Below are 13,582 nucleotides of genomic sequence, written 5' to 3'. Positions count from 1 at the left end.
GTGCGGCTGGGCAGAGGGACGTTGGCCGGGCTGTGCCAGGAAGCTCAGCACCCACCTCCTCTGCCCTGCCTAGTGGAGGGCCAGCTCCGTGTCTGACCTCCGTGAGTGCTGAGGTTCACAGCTTGGTGCAGACACAAATAAAAATGGCAGGCGCAGAGCGTGTGACTGCACTTCCCCCTCCTCCTGCGTCCGTGCAGGGCTGATCAGAGGTGGGATGGAAGGTGCTGCTAGCGTCACGTTAGAATGGCCTGGCCAGCTGGGCAAGGGGCTGGCGATTGTCACGTGTGAGTGTGTTAGCGAGGGCCCTCTTCTCCTGGATGGGCCAAATTCTGATCTCCGTGATGAGGGGTAACCCCCGGGGCGGAGGTGGAACTGAGAGCAGCTCCCTTTACTAACGCAGCTTGGGGAGGAATTTCTGTCTTGCTCAAGGGATGCAAACTGAATATCAACCTGCCCACTGGCTCGGGGAGTAGTCCACGTTAGCCTCTGCTGCTCTTTCTGTCCCACATAGTGACCAAGGGACTCTTTCAGGAGGCAATGTGCAGGGTGCTGGGTTAGGAGCCAGATGACCTAGTTCTATTCCCAGGTAGTTGCTTCCCCTCCTTGGTCATCTCTGTTTAGAGGGTGCGCTCCTCAGGGCACGGGTTCGCTCTCACTATGGAATGTGAAGCACTTGGCACAATGGGCCATGATCCCAGTTCCTGCCATGATACAAAGAGCAGGCAGGCTCCGTGACACAGCCCTCTCTGACGGGGCAGGGATCTCTTCTGCAGACCCTGGCCCTGCATCTCACTGCATTGCTGTCTTTCTGGATTCTAGGCATACAGCTCACATCCAAGAGCACAGGCGATCAAGAAAGAGTGAGCCCCATTCCCGGGCTGACAGCGGGATTCAGACATGGGCTCTGCATGTATTCAAGGCAGAGGCGGGCTGCGTCTCTCACTGACCTCCATTGTGACGGGCCGTCATCCAGTCTGGGATTCAGGACTTGTGCCATCAGCTGCCGCTAACGTTTTGCATCACAGAGATCAGGCTGGCCTTACATGAAACGCGGCAACCCTCGATAAACAGGGGCGTTTCCTTTTGGTATTAAGGAGTGGATGGTCTAATGTGCAGAGAGCGCGGCTGTGTGTCGATAATAAGGCCCTTTGTTTAATCAGACTATATCTCCATAATAGGAGAACAAGTTTAGGACAAAAATCCCTGATTCGCTCTGCTTGTAGCATCACAATGGGCACAATTTCCCCTCCTAAAACGGAGGCTATCGTAAAAATGCTATAGGCCAGATTCATCCTTGGTGTTTATACCCCGGTACTCCAGTACCAGGAACTAGACCCAGAGCTGGCGAAGCACAACTGGAGTGAGTGGAGCAATGCTGATTTACACCAGCTGAAGATTGGGCCCCCTGGGAGACATTTGGCCCGTTGTCTATTTTGCGCCTTTCCCTGCCACGTTTGATCCCTCTGAATCATAAGTAACCAGCATTAAGAATAACACATCGCTTGTGCTACCTCCCACATATCAAGACAGCTAAGTCATGTCCTCAGCTCCCCCTTCCTTCCCCATCGGCCCTGCTACCATCTCCAGTGGCTTGCTGCTCTCTGATCCACAGGATGCACGCTGCCGTGAGAGGCCCTCGCTTCACGGTCCCTCGGCACCTGCCACCAAGAATCAATTCCACTGTGTCCTCTGGGAGGGAGCTTTGCAGCAATCCATCCAAGATGAATGACTGACCTAATTTGAAATGGCAGCATCCAGAGGGCAGAGCAGCTGCCACCGCCTGCCTCAGCATAGAGATTTCAAAGCACTGGGCACAGCCACCGTTCGAGTCCAGGCTGCGGCCTGATCAGTCATTTGTCATCAAGGAACCCAGAGGCCTCCATGTGCACTGGGGCAGACACTGCTCGGAGAAGGAGGAGGGGCGCTGATATTCAGAGCACTTTGCTACACGGCCTCGTTTCCTGGAGGTGATCGGAAAAGGACAAAACTATGGGCTCTGTGCCCTTTCTTCGCTGCTTCACGTTGGAGAAGGAAGGCTGGATCACGCAGGTTTTCTCTCATTTGCAAAATGTGTCTTGATTTTATTTACATAAAAAATGCAGGCCTGGTCTATCCTGTCTCCATGCATCACTGGTAACTACTGGGCTCACAACATCAAAGATCTCGAGGAAGAGAGAGCGAATTGCTGGTGATTTTATTCAGTTTTATCGACAGGTCCCTTAGCTCTTTCTCCAGATTCTCTCTTGATTAAGGAACCAGCACCTCCTGCTAACGGCTTGGAGGGCTCCTGATCCACATCTCTGAGTCAACCAAGGAGCCATCCGACAAAACCAGGGAAGAAAAGACTTGAGATGCCTGATCTGTTTAAGGGAAAAAACAACCGCGCATGTCAACACGCTCACTCAGGCGCACATCCTTCAGGCCCTACAAAGAAGCAAATTGAAGGGCTTGAATCCAGATCCTTTCTTTTGCACATCACCTTCGGAGCTACTCAGTTCTCCTGCAGTGTTAACAGCTGACCTCCACTTCAGTACAGGAGTTATGGGCAGGATCTCGCAAGGGGCTGTGGGTGAGTAGGAGGGGCTCCCCTGCAGGATGGGGGCCTAAATATTACAGGCTGCTAACACTGCATCCTGCAGCCCTTATACAGGTGAGCAGCAACCTGAACCTGCGGGGATCTCAAGAGAATCTGCTGCATGGAGACCCTCTACTTCCTGGCTGTCTCCTGGCCAGGCAGTGACCTCCTACTGACTGACTGTCAGTCTTCCTCCACAGCTGCCACCCCTTGAGGGGTAGAGTGGGGATCCCTGGAGCAGAGGAGGAATCCCCCATAAGTTACTGAAGACTCAGTGTATTGCCCTGCTCCTGTTTGCCTCAGGGTGTTGGGGGACAGGAAGAATCCACCCAGCATTCAGCCTGTCAGGTCCTGGCGGGAGGGGCTGTCTGTGGTAACCACCTGTGCCACCTGCCCCAGTCTGCAGGCACTAGAAATGCACAACTCGGATGGCTGCTCTGGGAAGAGAGATGCCATGGCACCCGCTGTGTAAATCCCGCGCCCTTCCCCAGCGCTCTAGTCGCTAGACAGCCGTGTAAAAGCCACGCCAAGGCAGCGGACGAGACTTCTCCCCGGCTAGGGAGCTCCTGCCTGCACCGGGACGGGAGACACGAAGGCCTGTCTCTCTCCAGAGCGCTCTTGCGTCCACCCGCAGCCTTGCTCCAGTCGCCCAGTAGGAGCAGGATTGGGAGGGCCCATTAAAACTCATCGCAGGGTCACTGCAGCTGGTGTCACATCCACTGTCACTCCCAGGTGCTGGTGCAGGAGCTAGTCTTAGCCCTGTTTCCAAGTGAATGTAGTGGTGGTGAAGGGTGCTAGGCTGGCAGGTCTGGAGACCTCTGTCCAGGCATGGGGCAGTGCCAGGGCAAACTCGCTCTAGGCTGCCCTGCCAATAGCCCTCTCTCCTGGTCTTGAAGAGCCGCCGTTCGTGCTCTGAAGGCATGTGATTCTCCACACAGCTTTGGTCTCTGAGGGGTGTTTGGGGGGAAAAGGGGGAAGGAGATGGTGGCTTTTACTGCTGTGAATCTCTAGCCCCTAGACCTGGCCTGGGAAACCGGCTAGTCATTCACCAAACTTTCATCCGATGGTAAAACGGGGCAATTTCCCTAGAGGAGAAAACCCCCCTGAGCCGTCCCCAGTCTCCGGAGACATCCGCTGCCAGCAGTTGAAGGGGACATGGAGGCTCCCTGGCGCAGAGGGCTGGATCCCCTTTAAAGTCTCCAGCATATGCTGAGCTTGCCACCTCCAGCAGAAACTTCTCACGCTCTCCTCCAGTTAAATGGAATCCATGTCACCCCTCGGGAAAAGCTGAGTTCCTGTCTGGTCAGCTTTGAACAGCTTGTAGCTGAAACCACCCTCCCCACCTGCTAGAAAGGTATATATGCCCCACACCTAGAGACGTTCCACTAGTGAAATGAGTTGCTGGGTCTCAACCAATTCCGAAGACATGTTTTATGCAACCCCCTCCCCCCGCTGTCTCTAGACACCCTGGGTGCCTCGAAGTGGGTGATGGTCCGGAGAACTTTGCCGTGGGATTTCCTGAGCCCCTGAAACTCATTCCATGAGTGACACTGATTTCTAGCCCTAAAAGCGGCTGTGTTGTGCTGCTGCTGCTGCGGGGTTCCCCTCCCTCCCCCCACAAGGACATTCGTGTATCCCCCCCCACCCCACACACACACAGACACGGACACAACCACGCATTCATCCCCACCCACCCTTTGCTCTTCCTGCTACCCGAGACACACGCCGGCTCTGAGCCGGGCCCGGGGCCGGGGCTGGGTTTTTTTGCACCGCGCTCCGGACCCCCCAGGACCGGCCCCCCGCCTGCAAGCCGGGCAAGTCCAGGCTGCAGAAGCCAAGGGACCTGGGCTCGGCTCTCGCTGGCCGGGCTCGGGGCGAGCTCCGCGCGGGACTCACCTGGCTGCGGCGCCGGGGTTCGGCGCCGGTCCCCCCGGGAGCCGCCTGGCATCGCTGGGCTGTCCTCGGCCGGCTGGTCCCCGGTGCTGGCCCGGCCCGGCCCGGCTCCCGGTCAGCCCCGGCTGCTGCAGCGGCAGGGCGGGTGCTCCGAGCAGCTGGAGGCTTGGAGGTGTCTCCCCCCCCCCCACTCCGCCCCCGTTGTCACGTTGCCAAAGTCTCTCAGCGCCTGCAGCCCTCCAGGGATGGGGCGGATGGGGGGCGAGGGGGGCAAGCGTCTCCCCCCACAGCTGGGGGGCAGAAGGGCTCTGAACAGCGGCGTCCTGGCCTGATGCCTAGACCTGGGGCGGCATCCCCATCCTTAGAGGTTTTCCAGGCCCTTGGTAAAGCCCTGGCTGGGATGGTTTAGTGGGGTTGGTCCTGCTCTGAGCAGGGGGTGGGACTAGATCCCTCCCCAGGGCCCTTCCACCCCCTCATCTGCTGTGCTGCTGTTCCTAGAGGTAAATAAACAATAGGACCCTCAGACATGGCCCAGAGGCCATAAATAGGCTTTCCCCCTCCCCCCAGCCCCCAGCACTCTGCTAACCTGCCTGCAGCTGGCACTGCTCCAAAGGCATGTGGCTCACACTCAGTGTGCAGCAGGATAAGTCAATCCCGGGGAGCGGACAGTGGTTTGCGGGTCTCCAAAGCAGCCTCTGTGAGCCTGGTGGGTCCAGAGCAGCGCAGTCCCTTCAGGCCAGGGTCCTTACAGTGCAGGTCGAATCGGGAAAGGAGGGGACCAAATCCAGTGGAAAGAGGTTCATTTCCTCCGAACCAAATGAACCCTTCTCCGTTGTAGCTGTCTGCAAGCCCAGCATTGCCGCCTTCTGCTAGACAGAGCCTGGCCCTGATGTGAAATTAACCACAACCCGGTGGGTGAAGAGAAACTGCCTGGTGCATTTGCAGCCTCCAGGCTGAAAGAAATGCAGAAGTGAACAAGCAGAGCAGGCAAAAGGAAAAGGAGGGGTCAGGTCCCCAGAGGGTGCAAATGAGCAGCACTCTCCTCTTCAGGGGCGCTGTGTTGATTTACAGCTACCCAGGAGCTGGCTGCAGCTGTTTAAAGTCCTTCCCCTTTGAATAAGGCAGTGGTAACGCTGGGAAGGAATTTCATGTTAATTTACCGCCATCCACCCCTCATTCAAATCCAGAGCAACGAGTTTATCATTAAAAAACAAGGGACTCCTAGGGGTCCCCACCTCCGTATGTGTCAGTGCAGCCCATTCGCTATCTTCTGCCTTCTGGAGCGTAGGTTCCTTGGGACGGGGGCTGCCAGTACTGCTGGGTATTATACAGCTCCGAGCACGCTGTCGGTGCTACACGAGAGTCAGCAAACGCGCGGGGCTCTGAGCCAGCATCGTGTGGTTTCAAGGTTGAATCTCTCCATGTCCCAGTGCACGATCAGGCCACGGTTTGTAATTCTCCTGTGTTAACAGCCCAGTTCAGCGGTGAGCAATGCTTTATTTGCTGCTTAGCTTTTTTGCATTGCATTACATGTTGGCGTGTTATCGGTGCCTTATGCTCAGGCTGGGCGGGATGGTGAGTGCTGGGAGCTCAGAGGACACATGCTGCACTAGAGACCTCCGTCCTGCTCCCATTAACAAAGCCGACTATTGTGACAGGCCAGCTGAGATTCCCAGCTGGATGACTGCGATGAAATGGCCTACCTTTGCTCCATGCCTGCTGTTTGCGCTCTGTGCCAAGTCTTGGCTGGTCTAAAGGTCACAGCTGAGAATTAAGAAGCCAGTATAAACCAGCCAGCTTTCCGCCTCCCTCCAAGTGTGGGATGTTTTAAGCCATTTTATAATCCGAGACACAGCCCGTTGCTGACAGACGCATCCTGGAGGCAGCGGCATAATTGAAATCTTGGTATAACAATAGCTGAACATGTGGACTGTTCATGCAACAAACCCCAGTTGTGAGTGCTGCATCTGCTAGTGGGCCAACGACTACAAGCTACCGTTATTAATGAGACAGCTGGGAGAGAGGAGAATCTGTTTTAAGGGCCCAATTCTGATTGGTGCTGAGTGCCTAGGGCTCTCATGGGAGTCACAGCTACCTGGTGTCTCTCAGGAGCTGGCCCCAATTCTCTGGTAGAGCAACTGGAGACCAAATCTGGCCCATATTTGCTATGCCCTTTGCAGCCAGTCGAGGATGCCCATGCATGATCAAGGATCAGATGTGTCCAAAATGCTCTCGTTACTTTTTATATGCAACCACAGAATGCCTTGTTAATTGATGCCAGTATTATGGTAATTGCAGGGCCACCCCCCCCGGACGTCAGTTCAAATCCAGCCTGGGCTAGCAGCTGCTGGAAGTGGCATAATGTTAAATGACCCACTTGTTTCACTTTGGTTCCCAGTGGACACAAACGTCTGCATCACAGCAGGGGCTAATGATGGAAGGGGCATTGGGAGCAGAGATTGGCCAGAACCAGAACCAATTTGAACCCCACCCCCAAAGTCCTATGGCTGGCTCTTCTGTCTATACAACTCTAGAGCCCTTCCCCCCCAAACCGTGGGAACATTCACCTTCCAGATTAGCTCAAACCTCTGTGGCTTAGACCCACTCTAGCTGTGAGCCAAGTGCCTTCTCCCCTCTAGAGACAGACTGTTTAAGTCAGGCAAGAAGCACACTGACTGGGTGGTACAAGGGAGAAATTTGTTCTCTTTCTTTCCCGTATTGCTCTGAGGATAGAGAATCCAGCTCCATGTGTGCCCAGTCTGGACACTAAATCCACTGAGTGTAAAAAGCATCGATATAATACAACCGAGGACACCTATGTATCTGCAATAATGACAACGCAGCTGCCCCTGCGGATAATGTCTTATGCAACCCTGGTGAATTCATTCTTGCTTCATTAGTGTCTTCTAAAGCCCATAGGATGATAGGAGTCAGGCACCTGGAGTCTCCGTGTCATTTCCTGGTTCCATTTCCTCCAGTTTTAATGTCTCTCTATATACGTAGAAGATGCGGCTCCATATACAACCAGCCTGCAGGATTAAATATGCAATGAGAAGGGGGTGGGGGGAAGAGAGAGAAAATACATCAACAACTCAGTAGCTCAACTGTCATGGGGAAAGACTGTGGTGCACTAAATTATTCGTTGTTCAACCCCCCACCCCTTCCCCTGTTGGATTAAAATTAAACTATCTGCAAGATATCCAGGGTCTTCATTCTCCGCTTCCTATGTCAGATCTCATGTCCCACGGACAATAGCCAGGGTTCTTCCTTGTCAGTGGAGGCAGACCCAGCTCCTGAAGTCGAGTTGGCCTTCGCGGTGGCTTTACAGGGATTGTTTATGAACAGCCGGGGGGGTTTCCCTGTAGGGGTCATGACCCAGGAGCCTCAGGGAGGAGAAACCTGGATGTCCTTCCCAGTGTAACCTACTTTGGACCCTATTTCTCGCTGCCCCTGGGCGCCAGTTATGGTGCCAAGGGGTCATGGGGCAGGCATGGAGCAACCTGCGTGGAACGTGGAGGCGAGAGCACAGGCTGCAGGAGGGGAGGGTTTGGAGAAGGCACGAAGAAGTCAGTCTGTGTGCACATGGCTGGAACGCCGGCTGCAGTCACAGCCTCTCTGTAAACAGGAGAGCTCGTTTAGTGTGAGAAACCTGGAGTCCTGCTGTGTTATTACCCAGCGCGTGGGCATGAAGCAAGCCTAAGGGACCTGCCTTCAAGGAATACCCCAGCACCAGGGGGTTGGCAGGCTGACGGTGCAGCAAAAGGTGGCTTGGGGGCGTGGCTGGGGCAGGCCTGCACCCTGGCTATTTTGCACCCCTGCAAAGTCCTGCGGGGACCACTGAAACAAGGTACAAGGTAGTCCCTGCAGAGGGCAGGCGTTAGCTGCCTTCCCTCTATTCCAGCACCAGCAGAGGGAAGAGCTTGGGCCATGGCTACTTCCTACATCCTTAGCAGGGTCAGGAAACCACCAGGAGCAGTGGACAGCAAAGGCAGAATAAAAATAAACAGCTTGTGGCTCAGCCAAGTGTTGCTGTGCCCCCTTACACACCTCGATTCCCCTCTCCTGTCCCCACCCCATCCCTCCATCCCTGCTGGAGGGCCCCCTCCCCCATTTCCTCTTTGTTCCTGCGGTTGCCTTTCTTGCTCCCCTTCCTCCCTCTTCCCTCTTGCTCCATACTGCTTTGACTCACTCTCCTCTCCTTCCTCCTGGGCCGTCCTGTGCTGCTGCCGTTTAAACGGCGTGGCACTGGGACCTCAGAAGGGACTGGGCCAACCACTCCCTTCTCCCTTTAGTGGGAACCTATTGCTTGAATCTAAATGAGTTGGGGAGGGAAGGACAGATGCATTCAAGGGCTCTGGAACACCAATTCTCTTAGTCATAATGAGACCTAATGCACACGCACAGGTGTAAACATAAATCAGGTCAGTGATGATGGAGAAATGACTGAGAGCTAGGCTGGGAAGTTGTTAATTCATACCGACTGATTTGGAGTCAGACATGCATTATGATTATGATTTACTATTATTATACTTTGCCTTTTTATGGCAGACTTGATCTGAGGAGTCATAACACTTGAGCAACCGTTCAGCCTTGAGGTAAGCGAGCGTGACTATATGTATTTTACTGATGCAAGAACCCAGGATCCAAGGATGTAAGTGACTTGGGAGCCTAGAATTTAAGTGACTTGCCCAGTCGCACAATAAGTTAGTGACGGCGTTGGGAATAGGACCCAGGAGCCCTGACTTAGCACAAGACGTTTTGGGTATGCAGCGCAGCCAGGTATCTTGAGAAAGAAACCAGAGTGTGTCAACTTGAGTTCCTGGCTCCTTTCCATATAGCCTGGCTGCTCGTCCAGGGCAGGATCAGGAAGGGGAGCGTGGGATGGGCTCAAGAACTGAGGAGAAAGAGGCCAGGTAGGTTGAGGGACAAACATACATGGAGACAGTGTCAGCAAAAAAAAGCTAAACTACTCTAGCAAAAAATGCTGCCGGGCCCAATACGCTGTGGTAAACTGGATCTTGCTGTCTGGATTTTCTTTCCTCCTTGATCAATAACCTTTGACAAGTTTGCAACCACAAGCCTCTGGAAGAGTGAAGTGCTCAACAAAGCAAGAGCTGGGGTAAGCAGTTTGTGACAGTGGTAACTGTTTAGTGTCTGCTTCCAGAGAAAGGCTTTGCCTTGCGTCTGGCGGCCGAGGAATCTCTCCTGTGACAGTGGGGTGAGGAACTGCATGAATCCAGCAGTAGAAGATATTGGGGGGAAGAGGGAAACACCTACAAAATATCAGCACTGTGCATCCGATGGGAATATACTGCAGGATCACTTCTGTACTCACATAGCACCCGATGCAAAGCCTGGAGAAGTCCATGGGAGTCAGTGGGCTTTGGACTGTGTAGGGGATGGGAAAGGGCAAGAAGGAAATGTCTTTTTCACATCTAATTTCTGAGAAATTCCTCGGCCCCCTGCGAAGGAAGAGGGTGTTGTGTCCTTAAATCCTTAGCTCCTTAAATCAAAGCCTTGAGATTCAAGAGTTTTGCTGATCATGGGTAAACACTCAGGACAAATTAAACTCCCAGCCTCCTGTCCTAGCGTGCAATGGGCTCGGTGTAAAATTTTGGATAGAATCTTAGATGGGGGCCAGACTCCTTTCTGCTTGTTCCAAAGTCCTCGTGATTTCCCCAGGGTGTGGAGAAAGCTATTTGGTCTCTCTTGAAGCAGAAGCAGAGGCGCTAATGTTCACACCTGCATCCTCCTCTCTTCATGGCTCCTACACTAACGCATGGATCTAAGCAGCTGGAGAAACAGCCCGAGGCCAGCTTAGTGATACTCAGAACACTGAGTGTGAGAAAACATTTTTAACTATTAATAAAGAGGCCAGACACCAGAACACGCCTCTAGAACGGATGGGAGTTTGCGATGGTCTACTTCAGCAAGGTCAAACGTGCTATGAATTAACAAGGTCTCAAGATAAGATGCATCAATTATTGAAGCGTACAAAGCCTTCGGCATCAGCAAGAGTTGCAAAATCACAGTCTGGGATGGGTGCTTACAGGGACAGATCTTTGCAGTAGGTGGAGTGCGTTACAAGGCTCAGCTATCCAGGCAGAGTGAAGGTGACAAATTCAGGTTGCTGAAGGATGTCAGCAACTTGATCATCAGGGACCAAGACGTAAAAAAAAAAAATCACTTAGCCAAGGGTTTATCCTGGCTGCCTGACCAGCAATTGATGCATTCCGTATCTGTTCGGGATTACAGAAAGGCCCCTAGAAGTCTGCAGCACTACAGGGCTGTTGCCAGATACAAGCTGAAGAAGGATCTCCACCTGTGTCCTTAAACTGGGGAATTCACTTCAGTCTGCAGGCTCCCACTTTGCACCATTAAACAGCCATAATAATTTAGCCCTTTCCAAACTGTAGACCTAGGGTGTTGGACAGACACTGCCAAATGACTGCTCAAGAGGTCTTTTCCAAATGGTGGTGTTAGAGGCAAGCAGCAGTCACATTCGCCTTTGGCTGCTTTGACAGTGAACCTGCATCTGGACCCCATACTATCAATTCAATCTCCATTCAACAGCAGCAGCAGCAGCAGCAGCAGCTTCACAAGCAAAATCACTGAGCTGATGGCCGTTCAGTCTTGCCGAGTGAATTGGGATGCCAAGGCATGCTGAATGGCAGAGATTCTCGCAGCAGGGCAAGGAAGGGTGGTGATTAGTGGTGAGAACATTTGCCAGGTGCCTGCAATGCCCCTGGTCTAGGCATTTTGTCGAGGTTCCTAGCTGGGGTGCATGAGTGTCTCAGAGGTGACGGCGTCTGGATGCTGCGGGCAACAGTTTGAACAGACACTGTGTCATGGCGAGTGTAGCTCCAACTCACATGGTGGGTGGTGTCAGGTTCTCAGCCTGAGACGAGCGTTTCTAGAACACGATCGGGGAGATTTTTACTATTTAGGTATCCGAGGATCGCATTTGCTCTTTTGACTACTATGTCGCACTGGGAGTTCATGTTCAACTAATTATCCATCAGCACTCCCAAAAATTCGTAGTCCCTGCTTTCCAGGATAGAGTCCCCCATCCTGTGCGTGTGGCCGGCATTCTTTGTTCCTAGATGGGCATGTTTACATTTAGCCATATTAAAACACGTTTGCTTGCACCCAGCTTATCAAGTGATCTAGAGGGCTCTGTATTAGTGACCTGTCCTCTTCATTATTTACCACTCCCCCAATTTTTGTGTCATCTGCAAACTTTGTCAGTGAAGATTTTGTGTTTTCTTCCAGGTCACTGATAAAATTGTTAAATAGCAGAGGGCCAAGAACAGACCCCGGCAGGACCTCGCTAGAAACACATCCACTCAATGGTGATTCTCCATCTACGGTTAGATTTTGAGACCTATCATTTGGTCAGCTTTTAATCTATTTAATGTTTGCCATGTTAATTTTGTATTGTTCTAGTTTTTTCATCAAAATATAAGTCAAACACTTTCCAGAAGTCTAAATTTATTATCATCAACACTATTATCTTCTTTATTAACCAAATGTGTAATCTCAGTTAAAAAAAATCAGGTTAATTTGACAGGATTTATTTTCCACAAACCCGTGTTGATTGGCATTGATTATATTACCCTCCTTTAATTATTTATTAATTCAGCCCCATATCAGCCACCCATTATCTTGCCCAGGCTCGGAGTCAGATTGACAGGCCTATAATTAGTCGGCTTATCCCCTTTACCCTTTTTAAATATTGGCCGAACAGTAGCTTTCTTCCTGTCTCCTAGGACGTCCCGAGTGTTCCAAGACTTGAAAATCAACACTAGTGATCCAGCAAGCTATCTGGACCTGCTGATTTAAAAATTTCTAACTTCAGTAGCTGGTGTTTAACATCCTCCTGAGATACTAGTGGAAGGAAAGAGTTATCATCATCATCATCATCATCTGATGAAACTACATCATCTTGTTTTTTTCTCTAATACAGAGCGGCAATATTTATTGAGCACTTCTGCCTTTTTTGCATTATTATTGATGATCCTACCATTTCCATCTAGTAATGGACCAATACCATTGTCAGGCTTCTTTTTGTTCCTAATATACTTAGAAAACTCCTTATTGTCCTTAAGTCCTGTAGTTTCTTACATCATCTGTCTTTTATGGGACTTCTGCTTTCTTCATAGTCCTATGTTATCATTTACTTTCATCTTGACACCTTGAGTGGCAGGTATGGAAGCAGAACAGGTAGCAGCTGTCTTCTATCATGGTCCTAGAGTGGCCTCTGCTGGCATTAATTCTTCATGCCCCATCTTTGAGGTGAAGAGCTTTACATCCCACCCCAAATCAGTCACCCCTAGGAACCGGCCCAGCAAGCACATGAGATTGCTATTGATTAGTACTTTGTGCAGGTGCGTGGTGTCCATGAGTGTAACAAGCAGCTCAAAGTACGTCACTTCAGAGGGGTGACATATTCTTTGCAGCAAAACCAGGCCAAAGTCCATTATTCTCCAGCTGTGCTTGCTCGCTGCTGGAGGGCTCAGGCCACTGTCAGATTTCCTCATTGTCCAGACGAGACGTGAAGTGTCTTGTGCATCAGGTGAATCCCCTGCAGGCTTCTGTATAATGAAGTATCCGGCTTGTGGGAAAGGTTACGGGGAAGAGCATGTGAGGAGAACATGGACGGAGCAATTTCCATCCCAATAGAGAATGTCAAAATAAAGGTTGGGGCCAGAGTCCAATCTCAGCTCCCCCCGGGGAACTCAGGGTAACGAGCGAGCTGACGTCCTGGACGTTACTCCTGCTTTGCACGACTGCCAGACGGGGAGGAAGTCAGGTCTGAAGAGGGCAGAGTGAGGAGAGGGAGCAGGGAAAGAAGCCAATGGCAGAATGAAGGTAAAGCAGGACCCTGCCACACCGGGTGCCGATCAGCCGTAAGGAGGGTGACCAGATGTCCCCGTTTTATAGGGACAGTCCCGGTATTTGGGGCTTTTTCTTACACAGGCGCCCATCACCCTCCCAGCCTCTGTCCCGATCCGGTCACCCTGGCCCTGACTCCACCAGCGCCATGGAGGGAGTCACCCCGCTATGGGGGGCGGTGGAGAAGAAGGGGGGCCAGAGGAGATGTGGGTGCAGGTC

At 52.2% G+C, this 13,582-nt stretch overlaps 1 protein-coding gene across 1 annotated transcript in view; it reads right to left on the bottom strand.

Annotated features, from left to right (window-relative positions):
• Positions 1-5,086, bottom strand: part of LOC137144013 (testis-expressed protein 2-like) — a 34,024-nt gene extending 28,938 nt beyond the window's left edge. The window contains exon 1 of the mRNA XM_067534101.1: positions 5,055-5,086. The gene's annotated coding sequence lies outside the window, so the exon portion shown is untranslated. The remainder of the gene's footprint in view (positions 1-5,054) is intronic.
• Between the last annotated feature and the right edge of the window lie 8,496 nt (positions 5,087-13,582).

This window comes from Emydura macquarii, unplaced genomic scaffold, assembly GCF_026122565.2.
Source record: "Emydura macquarii macquarii isolate MOO-44397 ecotype Brisbane River unplaced genomic scaffold, CSIRO-AGI_Emac_v2 contig_3390, whole genome shotgun sequence".
Lineage (NCBI taxonomy): Eukaryota > Metazoa > Chordata > Testudines > Chelidae > Emydura > Emydura macquarii.
This window is presented reverse-complemented; position numbering and strand designations above follow the sequence as displayed.